Consider the following 12084-nt stretch of genomic DNA (forward strand, 5'->3'; position numbering starts at 1 on the left):
ATTTGTCCTGCAACTGACTAATTTCACTCAGCCTAATGCCTTCCAGGTTCCTCCATGTTATAAAATGTTTCACAGATTCCTCACTGTTCTTTACCGCTGTGTAGTATTCCATTGTGTGAATATACTATAATTTATTTATCCATTCATCCATTGATGGGCACCTTGGTTGCTTCCATCTTTTTTGCTATTTTAAAGTGCTGCAATAAACATGGGTGTGCATATATCTGTTCGTGTAAAGGCTCTTATTTCTCTGGGATATATTCCAAGGAGTGGGATTGCTGGATCATACGGTAGTTCTATTTCTAACTTTTTAAGGACATGCCAAATCAATTTCCAAAGTGGTTGCACCATTTGACATTCCCACCAGCAGTGTATAAGTGTTCCAATCTCTCCACAACCTCTCCAACATTTATTATTTTGTGTTTTTTTGGATTAATGCCAGCCTTGTTGGAGTGAGATGAAATCTCATTGTAGTTTTTTTTTTTAATTAACTTTTATTAAGCTTCAAGTGAACATTTACAAATCCAATCAGTCTGTCACATGTAAGTTTATAAACATCTTACTCCCTTCTCCCACTTGCTCTCCCTCTATTGAGTCAGCCCTTTCAGTCTCTCGTTTCATGCCAATTTTGCCATCTTCCCTCTCTCTCTATCTTCCCATCCCCTCTCCAGTCAAGAGTTGCCAACACACTCTCCAGTGTCCACCTGATTTAATTAGCTCACTCTTCATCAGCATCTCTCTCCCCGCCGCTGACCAGTCCCTTTCATGTCTGATGAGTTGTCTTCGGGGATGGTTCCTGTCCTGGGCCAACAGAAGGTCTGGGGACCATTGCCGCCGGGATTCCTCTAGTCGCAGTCAGACCATTAAGTATGGTCTTTTTATGAGAATTTGGGGTCTGTATCCCACTGATCTCCTGCTCCCTCAGGAGTTCTCTGTTGTGCTCCCTGACAGGGCAGTCATCGATTGTGGCCGGTCACCAACTAGTTCTTCTGGTCTCAGGATGATGTAGGTCTCTGGTTCATGTGGCCCTTTCTGTCTCTTGGGCTCATAGTTATCGTGTGACCTTGGTGTTCTTCCTTCTCCTTTGCTCCAGACCAATTGATGCCTCTTAGATGGCCGCTTGTTAGCATTTAAGACCCCAGACGCCACATTTCAAAGTGGGATGCAGAATGTTTTCATAATAGAATTATTTTGCCAATTGATTTAGATGTCCCCTCAAACCATGTTCCCCAGACCCCCGCCCCTGCTCCGCTGACCTTTGAAGCATTCATTTTATCCCGGAAACCTCTTTGCTTTTAGTCCAGTCCAATTGGGCTGACCTTCCTTGTATTGAGTGTTGTCTTTCCCTTCACCCAAAGCAGTTCTTATCTACTGATTGATCAATAAAAACCCCTCTCCCTCCCTCACTCCCTCCCTCCCCCCTTCGTAAGCACAAAAGTATGTGTTCTTCTCAGTTTTTTCTATTTCTCAAGATCTTATAATAGTGGTCTTATACAATATTTGTCCTTTTGCCTCTGACTCATTTCGCTCAGCATAATGCCTTCCAGATTCCTCCATGTTATGAAATGTTTCAGATTCGTCACTGTTCTTTATGGATGCGTAGTATTCCATTGTGTGAATATACCACAATTTATTTACCCATTCATCCATTGATGGACACCTTGGTTGCTTCCAGCTTTTTGCTATTGTAAACAGGGCTGCAATAAACATGGGTGTGCATATATCTGTTTGTGTGAAGGCTCTTGTATCTCTAGGGTATATTCCGAGGAGTGGGATTTCTGGGTTGTATGGTAGTTCTATTTCTAACTGTTTAAGATAACGCCAGATAGATTTCCAAAGTGGTTGTACCATTTTACATTCCCACCAGCAGTGTATGAGAGTTCCAATCTCTCCGCAGCCTCTCCAACATTTATTATTTTGTGTTTTTTGGATTAATGCCAGCCTAGTTGGTGTGAGATGGAATCTCATCGTAGTTTGAATTTCCATTTCTCTAATGGCTAATGATCGGGAGCATTTTCTCATGTATCTGTTGGCTGCCTGAATGTCTTCTTTAGTGAAATGTGTGCTCATATCCTTTGCCCACTTCTTGATTGGGTTGTTTGTCTTTTTGTGGTTGAGTTTTGACAGAATCATGTAGATTTTAGAGATCAGGTGCTGGTCTGAGATGTCATAGCTGAAAATTCTTTCCCAGTCTGTAGGTGGTCTTTTTACTCTTTTGGTGAAGTCTTTAGATAAGCATAGATGTTTGATTTTTAGGAGCTCCCAGTTATCGGGTTTGTCTTCATCATTTTTGGTAATGTTTTGTATTCTGTTTATGCCCTGTATTAGGGCTCCTAGGGTTGTCCCTATTTTTTCTTCCATGATCTTTATCGTTTTAGTCTTTCTGTTTAGGTCTTTGATCCACTTGGAGTTAGTTTTTGTGCATGGTGTGAGGTATGGGTCCTGTTTCATTCTTTTGCAAATGGATATCCAGTTATGCCAGCACCATTTGTTAAAAAGACTATCATTTCCCCAATTAACTGACACTGGTCCTTTGTCAAATATCAGCTGCTCATACATGGATGGATTTATATCTGGGTTCTCAATTCTGTTCCATTGGTCTATGTGCCTGTTGTTGTACCAGTACCAGGCTGTTTTGACTACTGTGGCTGTATAATAGGTTCTGAAATCAGGTAGAGTGAGGCCTCCCACTTTCTTCTTCTTCTTCAGTAATGCTTTACTTATCCGGGGGTTCTTTCCCTTCCATATGAAATTAGTGATTTGTTTCTCTATCCCCTTAAAATATGACATTGGTATTTGGATTGGAAGTGCGTTATATGTATAGATGGCTTTTGGTAGAATAGACATTTTTACTATGTTAAGTCTTCCTATCCATGAGCAGGGTATGTTTTTCCACCTAAGTATGTCGTTTTGAATTTCTTGTTGTAGAGCTTTGTAGTTTTCTTTGTATAGGTCTTTTATATCCTTGGTAAGATTTATGCCTAAGTATTTTATCTTCTTGGGGGCTACCGTGAATGGTATTGATTTGGTTATTTCCTCTTCGGTGTTCTTTTTGTTGATGTAGAGGAATCCAAGTGATTTTTGTATGTTTATTTTATTACCTGAGACTCTGCCAAACTCTTCTATTAGTTTCAGTAGTTTTCTGGAGGATTCCTTAGGGTTTTCTGTGTATACGATTATGTCATCTGCAAATAGTGATAGCTTTACTTCCTCCTTGCCAATCCGGATACCCTTTATTTCTTTGTCTAGCCTAATTGCCCTGGCTAGGACTTCAAGTACGATGTTGAATAAGAGCGGTGATAAAGGGCATCCTTGTCTGGTTCCCGTTCTCAAGGGAAATGCTTTCAGGTTCTCTCCATTTAGAGTGATATTGGCTGTTGGCTTTGTTTAGATGCCCTTTATTATGTTGAGGAATTTTCCTTCAATTCCTATTTTGGTAAGAGTTTTTATCATAAATGGGTGTTGGACTTTGTCAAATGCCTTTTCTGCATCAATTGATAAGATCATGTGGTTTTTGTCTTTTGTTTTATTTATGTGATGGATTACATTAATGGTTTTTCTGATATTAAACCAGCCTTGCATACCTGGTATAAATCCCACTTGATCAGGGTGAATTATTTTTTTGATGTGTTGTTGGATTCTATTGGCTGGAATTTTGTTGAGGATTTTTGCATCTATGTTCATGAGGGATATAGGTCTATAATTTTCTTTTTTTGTAAAGTCTTTACCTGGTTTTGGTATCAGGGAGATGGTAGCTTCATAGAATGAGTTGGGTAGTATTCCGTCTTTTTCTATGCTTTGAAATACCTTCAGTAGTAGTGGTGTTAAGTCTTCTCTGAAGGTTTGGTAGAACTCTGCAGTGAAGCCGTCCGGGCCAGGACTTTTTTTTGTTGGAAGTTTTTTGATTACCGTTTCAATTTCTTTTTTTGTTACGGGTCTATTTAGTTGTTCTACTTCTGAATGTGTTAGTTTAGGTAGGTAGTGTTTTTCCAAGAAATTATCCATTTCTTCTAGGTTTTCAAATTGGTAGAGTACAATTTTTCATAGTAATCTGAAATGATTCTTTTCATTTCATTTGGTTCTGCTGTGATGTGGTCCTTCTCGTTTCTTATTCGGGTTATTTGTTTCCTTTCCTGTATTTCTTTAGTCAGTCTAGCCAATGGTTTATCAATTTTGTTAATTTTTTCAAAGAACCAGCTTTTGGCTTTGTTAATTCTTTCAATTGTTTTTCTGTTCTCTAATTTATTTAGTTCAGCTCTAATTTTTATTATTTGTTTTCTTCTGGTGCCTGATGGGTTCTTTTGTTGCTCACTTTTCATTTGTTCAAGTTGTCGGGACACTTCTCTGCTTTTGGCTCTTTCTTCTTTTTGTATGTGTGCATTTATCGATATAAATTGGCCTCTGAGCACTGCTTTTGCTGTGTCCCAGAGGTTTTGATAGGAAGTATTTTCAATCTCATTGCATTCTATGAATTTCCTTATTCCCTCCTTGATGTCTTCTATAACCCAGTCTTTTTTCAGGAGGGTATTGTTCATTTTCCAAGTATTTGATTTCTTTTCCCTAGTTTTTCTGTTATTGATTTCTAGTTTCATCGCCTTGTGGTCTGAGAAGATGCTTTGTAATATTTTGATGTTTTGGACTCTGCAAAGATTTGTTTTATGACCTCATGTGTGGTCTATTCTAGAGAATGTTCCATGTGTGCTAGAAAAAAAAGTATATTTTGCAGCAGTTGGGTGGAGAGTTCTGTATAAGTCAATGAGGTCAAGTTGGTTGATTGTTGTAAGTAGGTCTTGCGTGTCTCTATTGAGCTTCTTACTGGATGTCCTGTCCTTTTCCGAAAGTGGTGTGTTGAAGTCTCCTACTATAAATGTGGAGGTGTCTATCTCACTTTTCAATTCTGTTAAAATTTGATTTATGTATCTTGCAGCCCTGTCATTGGGTGCATAAATATTTAATATGGTTATGTCTTCCTGATCAATTGTCCCTTTTATCATTATATAGTGTCCTTCTTTATCCTTTGTGGTGGATTTAAGTCTAAAGTCTATTTTGTCAGAAATTAATATTGCTACTCCTCTTCTTTTTTGCTTATTGTTTGCTTGATATATTTTTTCCATCCTTTGAGTTTTAGTTTGTTTGTGTCTCTAAGTCTAAGGTGTGTCTCTTGTAGGCAGCATATAGATGGATTGTGTTTCTTTATCCAGTCCGTGACTCTCTGTCTCTTTATTGGTGCATTTAGTCCATTTACATTCAGTGTAATTATAGATAAATAAGTTTTTAGTGCTGTCATTTTGATGCCTTTTCATGTGTGTTGTTGGCCATTTCATTTTTCCACATACTTTTTTGTGCTGAGATGTTTTTCTTAGTAAATTGTGAAATCCTCATTTTCATAATGTTTAACTTTATGTTAGTTGAGTCGCTACGTTTTTCTTGGCTTTTTTCTTGAGTTATGGAATTGATATTCCTTTTTGTAGTTACCTTATTATTTACCCCTATTTTTCTAAGTAAAAACCTAACTTGTATCGTTCTATATCGCCTTGTATCACTCTCCATCTGGCAGTTCAATGCCTCCTGTATTTAGTCCCTCTTTTTGATTATTGTGATCTTTTACCTATTGACTTCCATGATTCCCTGTTATGTGTATTATTTTATTTATTTATTAGAATTAATCTTAATTTGTTTGTTTTTGTGCTTTCCCTTTTTGAGTTGCGTTGATATCAGGACGTTCTGTTTTGTGACCTTGTATTGTGCTGGTACCTGGTATTATTGGTCATCTGACCAAACAATCTCCTTTAGCATTTCTGGTAGCCTTGGTTTGGTTTTTGCGAATTCTCTAAACTTGTGTTTATCTGTAAATATCTTAATTTCTCCTTCATATTTCAGAGAGAGTTTTGCTGGATATATGATCCTTGGTTGGCAGTTTTTCTCCTTCAGTGCTCTGTATACGTCGTCCCATTCCCTTCTTGCCTGCATGGTTTCTGCTCAGTAGTCTGAACTTATTGATTCTCCCTTGAAGGAAACCTTTCTTTTCTCCCTTGCTGCTTTTAAAATTTTCTGTTTGTCTTTGTTTCTGGCAAGTTTGATGATAATATGTCTTGGTGTTTTTCTTTTTGGATCAATCTTAAATGGGGTTCGATGAGCATCTTGGATAGATATCCTTTCGTCTTTCATGATGTCAGGAAAGTTTTGTGTCAGGAGTTCTTCAACTATTTTCTCTGTGTTTTCTGTCCCCCCTCCCTGTTCTGGGACTCCAATCACTCGCAAGTTATCCTTCTTGATAGAGTCCCACATGATTCTTAGGGTTTCTTCATTTTTTTTAATTCTTTTATCTGATTTTTTTTCAGCTATGTTGGTGTTGATTCCCTGGTCCTCCAGAAGTCCCAGTCTACATTGTAATTGCTTGAGTCTGCTCCTCTGACTTCCTATTGCGTTATCTAATTCTGTAATTTTATTGTTAATCTTTTGGATTTCTACATGCTGTCTCTCTATGGATTCTTGCAACTTATTAATTTTTCCACTATGTTCTTGAATAATCTTTTTGAGTTCTTCAACAGTTTTATCGGTGTGTTCTTTGGCTTTTTCTGCAGTTAGCCTAATTTCATTTGTGATGTCTTTAAGCATTCTGTAAATTAGTTTTTTATATTCTGTATCTGATAATTCCAGGATTGTATCTTCATTTGGGAAAGATTTTGATTCTTTTGTTTGGGGGTTTGGAGAAGCTGTCATGGTCTGCTTCTTTATGTGGTTTGATATGGACTGCTGTCTCCGAGCCATCACTGGGAAACTAGTTTTTCCAGAAAATCCGCTTACTGGTACTCTGGCTCCTGGCTCTGAAAACAATCTCTGTCTCCCCGTATTTGTTCGTTCTCCGTCTCTAAATCTGTGTTTGTTGTTCAGAGTTCGTAGATTGTTATGTATGTGATTGATTCACTTGTTTTTCCGAGTCTTTGTTGCAAGAGGGATCCGCGGTAGCGTCCACCTAGTCCGGCATCTTGGCCCCGCCTCTTCATTGTAGTTTTGATCTGCATCTCTCTAATGGCTAATAACCGTGAACATTTCCTCATATATCTGTTAGCTACCTGAATGTCTTCTTTAGTGAAGTGTCTATCATATCTTTTGCCCATTTTTTGATTGGGTTATTTGTCTTTTTGCAGTTGAGTTTTTGCAGTATCATGTAGATTTTAGAGATCAGGTGCTGATCAGAAATGTCATAGCTAAAAACTTTTTCCCAGTCTGTAGGTAGTCTTTTTACTCTTTTGGTGAAGTCTTTAGATGAGCATAAGTGTTTGATTTTTAGGAGCTCCCAGTTATCGGTTTTTCTTCTACATTCTTTATCATGTTTTCTATACTGTTTATGCCATGTATTAGGGCTCCTAAGGTTGTCCCTATTTTTTCTTCCATTATCTTTATCGTTTCAGATTTTATATTTAGGTCTTTGATCCATTTTGAGTTAGTTTTTGTGCATGGAGTGAGGTATGGGTCTTGTTTCATTTTTTTGCAGATGGATATCCAGTTTTGCCAGTACCATTTGTTAAAAAGACTGTCTTTTCCCCATTTAACTGTTTTGGGGCCTTGTCAAATATCAACTGCTCATATGTGGATGGATTTATGTCTGGATTCTCAAATCTGTTCCATTGTTCCATGGATCTGTTGTTGTACCAGTACCAGGCTGTTTTGACTACTGTGCCGATATAATATTCTAAAATCAAGTAAGGTAAGGCCTCCCACTTTGTTTTTCTTTTTCAGTAATGCCTTATTTATCCGGGGCCTCTTTCCCTTCCATATGAAACTGGTGATTTGTTTCTCCATCTCATTAAAGAATGTCCTGGGAATTTGGATCGGAATTGCATTAAATGTATAGATTGCTTTGGTAGAATAGATATTTTTGTAATGTTAAGTCTTCCTATCCATGAGCAAGGTATGTTCTTCCACTTATGTAAGTCTCTTTTGGTTTCTTGCAGAAGTGTACTGTAGTTTTCTTTGTATAAGTCTTTTACATCTCTGGTAAGATTTATTCCTAAGTATTTTATTTTCTTGGGGGCTACTGTAAATGGCATTGATTTGGTGATTTCCTCTTCGATGTTCCTTTTCTTGGTGTAGAGGAATCCAACTGATTTTTTATGTTTATCTTGTATCCTGATACTCTGCCGAACTCTTCTTTTAGTTTCAGTAGTTTTCTGGAGGATTCCTTAGGGTTTTCTGTGTATAAGATGATGTCATCTGCAAATAGAGATACTTTTACTTCTTCCTTGCCAATCTGGATGCCCTTTATTTTTTTATCTAACCTAATTGCTCTGCCTAGGACTTCCAGCACAATGTTAAATAAGAGTGGTGATAAAGGGCATCTTTGTCTGGTTCCCGATCTCAATGGGAATGTTTTCAGGCTCTCTCCATTTAGGGTGATATTGGCTATTGGCTTTGTATAAATGCCCTTTATTATGTTGAGAAATTTTCCTTCTATTCCTATTTTGCTGAGAGTTTTTTTCATGAATGAGCATTGAACTTTGTCAAATGCCTTTTCTGCAGCAATTGATAAAATCATGTGATTCTTGTCTTTTGTTTTATTTATGTGGTGGATTACATTGTTTTTCTAATGTTGAACCATCCCTTCATACCTGGTATGAGTCCCACTTGGTTATGGTGAATTATTTTTTTGATATGTTGTTGAATTCTATTAGCTAGAATTTTGTTGAGGATTTTTGCATCTATATTCATGAGGGATATAGGTCTATAATTTTCTTGTTGTGTCTTTGCCTGGTTTTGGTAGCAGGGATATGGTGGCTTCACAGAATGAGTTTGGTAGTATTCCATCCTTTTCTATGCTCTGAAATACCTTTAGTAGTAGTGGTGTTAACTCTTCTCTGAGCGTTTAGTAGAACACTGTAGTGAAGCCATCCGAACCAGGGCTTTTTTTTTGTTGGGAGTTTTTTGATTACCTTTTCAATCTCTTCTTTTGTTATGGGTCTATTTAGTTGTTCTACCTCTGTTTGTGTTAGTTTAGGTAGGTAGTATGTTTCTAGGAATTCATCCATTTCTTCTAGGTTTTCAAATTTGTTCCAGTATAGTTTTTCATAGTAATCTGATGTGATTCTTTTAATTTCAGTTGGGTCTGTTGTAATATCACCCATCTCATTTCTTATTCGGGTTATTTGCTTCCTGTCCTGTTTTTCTTTTGTCAGTTTGGCCAATGGTTTATCAATTCTGTTGAGTTTTTAAAAAAACAGCTTTTGGTCTTGTTAATTCTTTCAATTGTTTTTCTGTTTTCTATTTCATTTAGTTCGGCTCTAATTTTTATTTTTTGTTTTCTTCTGGTGCCTGTGGGTTTCTTTTGTTGCTCTCTTTCTATTTGTTCAAGTTGTAGGGATAGTTCCTTGATTTTGGCTCTTTCTTCTTTTTGGATGTGTGCATTTATTGATATAAATTGGCCTCTGAGCACCGCTTTTGCTGTGTCCCAAAGGTTCTGATAGGAAGTGTTTTCGTTCTCATTGGATTCTCTGAATTTCTTTATTCCATCCTTAATGTCTTCTATAATCCAGTCTTTTTTGAGCAGGGAATTGTTCAGTTTCCAAGTGTTTGATTTCTTTTTCCTGCTTTTCCTTTTATTGATTTCCACTTTTATGGCCTTATGGTCAGAGAAGATGCTTTGTAATATTTCAATGTTTTGGATTCTGCTAAGGCTTACTTCATGACCTAATATGTGGTCTAGTCTAGAGAATGTTCCATGTGTACTAGAAAAGAAAGTATAGTTGTTTGCTGTTGGGTGGAGTGTTCTGTATATGTCTACAAGGTGAAGTTGGTTGATCGTGGCATTTAGATTTTCCGTGTCTTTATTGAGCTTCTTTCTGGGTGTCCTGTCCTTCACTGAAAATGGTATGTTGAAGTCTCCAACTATTATTGTGGAGCTGTCTATCTCGCTTTTCAGTGCTGCTGGAGTTTGTTTTATGTATCTTGCAGCCCTGTCATTGGGTGCATAAATATTTAATTGGTTATATCTTCTTGGTGTATTATCCCTTTAATCATTTTATAGTGTCCTTCCTTATCCTTTCTGATGGATTTAACTTTAAAGTCTATTTTGTCAGTAATTAATATTGCCACTCCTGCTTTTTTGATTATTGTTTGCTTAATATATTTTTTCCATCGTTTGAGTTTTAGTTTGTGTCTCTAAGTCTAAGGTGTGTCTCTCGTAGGCAGCATATAGATGGATCTTGTTTTTTAATCCATTCTGCCACTCTCTGTCTCTTTATTGGTGCATTTAGTCCATTTACATTCAGGGTAATTATTGATAGGTATGAATTTAGTGCTATCATTTTGATGTCTTTTCTTGTGTGTTGACAGCTTCTTTTTCCCACTTGTATTTATGTGCTGAGTAGATTTTCTTTATATGTTGCCCTTTCCTCATATTTGTTGTTGTTGATTTTGTTTCTTCTGAGTCTGTATTTTTCCCTTGTATTTTATTTTGATGAGTAGGATAGTTTGTCTCCTTTGTGGTTACCTTATTATTTACCCCTATTTTTCTAAATTTGTAACTAACTTTTATTTCTTTGTATCGCCGTATCTTGCTCTCCATATGGAAGGTGTATGATTACATTTCTTAGTCCCTCTTTATTATTTTAATGTTGTCTTCTTTTATATAATAACATCGTCTTTACCCTGTGTTGGGCTTTTTTTTTTTAATCTTGCTTTGTTTTTTTTTTTGGATTTCCCTGTCTGGGTTGACTTCTGGTTGCTCTGCCCAGTGTTTTAGTCTTGGGTTGATACCTGATATTATTGATTTTCTAACCAAGGAACTCCCTTTAGTATTTCCTTTAGTTTTGGTTTGGTTTTTATGAATTCCCTAAACTTCTGTTTATCTGGAAATGTCTTAATTCCACTTTCATATTTAAGAGACAGTTTTGATGGATATATGATTCTTGGCAGGCAATTTTTTTCCTTCAATTTTTTAAATATGTCATCCCATTGCCTTGTTGCCTGCATGGTTTCTGCGGAGTAGTCCGAGCTTATTCTTATTGGCTCTCCCTTGTAGGTGAGTTTTCTTTTATCCCTTGCTGCTCTTATAATTGTCTCTTTATCTTTGGTTTTGGCAAGCTTGATTATAATATGTCTTAGTGACTTTCTTTTAAGATCTACCTTATGTGGAGTTCGATGAGCATCTTGGATAGATATCTTCTCATCTTTCACAATATCAGGGAAGTTTTCTGCCAACAAATCCTCAACAGTTTTCTCTGTATTTTCTGTTATCCCTCCCTGTTCTGGTACTCCAATCACTGATAGGTTATTTCTCTTGATAGAGTCCCACATGATTCTTAAGGTTTCTTCATTTTTTAAAATTCTTTTACCTGATTTTTCTTCAAATATATTAGTGTCAAGTGATTTATCTTCAAGTTCAGAAATTCTAGCTTCTACTTGCTCAGTTCTGCTCCTCTGACTTTCTATTGAGTTACCTAATTCTGTAATTTTATTGTTAATCTTCTGAATTTCTGATTGCTGTCTGTCTATGGATTTTTCCAGCTTATTAAACTTTTCGTTATGTTCCTGAAAAATCTTTCTGATTTCTTCAGTTGCTTTATCTGTGTGCCCCTTGGCTTGTTCTGTGTATTGCCTCATTTCCTTCCTGGTGTCTTGAAGGGTTTTGTATATTAAACTTTTGTATTCTGCATCTGGTAATTCCAGGAATGCACTTTCATCTAAAAGATCCATGGATTCTTTGTTTTGAGAGCCTGTTGAGGTGATCATGGCCTGTTTCTTTATGTGACTTGATATTGACCGTTGTCTCCGAGCCATCTATAAGTTATTGTTTTAGTTTATGCTTGCTTACTGTGTCATAGCTGCTTGCTTTGTTTTGTTTTGGTGTACCCCTATGGGTTGCTTGAGTGAGCTAGCTTGATTGTGTTCACCTTTGGAGCTCTGGTGTCCTGTCCCCAGCTGGCCAGCGCTGTTATCAGGCATATCAGTCTAGGAGTCCGTTCAGTTTTGTTGTATGAATTCAGCTTAGGTTTCCAGGTAGCTGATATCAAGTGTGTGGTACAGGCTCTGTCCTACAGTCTTAGAGGGGTGGGGTGATTGGCGTATATACCTGTATCTGATTGC

The sequence above is a fragment of the Loxodonta africana genome, chromosome 3, assembly GCF_030014295.1.
Source record: "Loxodonta africana isolate mLoxAfr1 chromosome 3, mLoxAfr1.hap2, whole genome shotgun sequence".
NCBI classification, from domain to species: domain Eukaryota; kingdom Metazoa; phylum Chordata; class Mammalia; order Proboscidea; family Elephantidae; genus Loxodonta; species Loxodonta africana.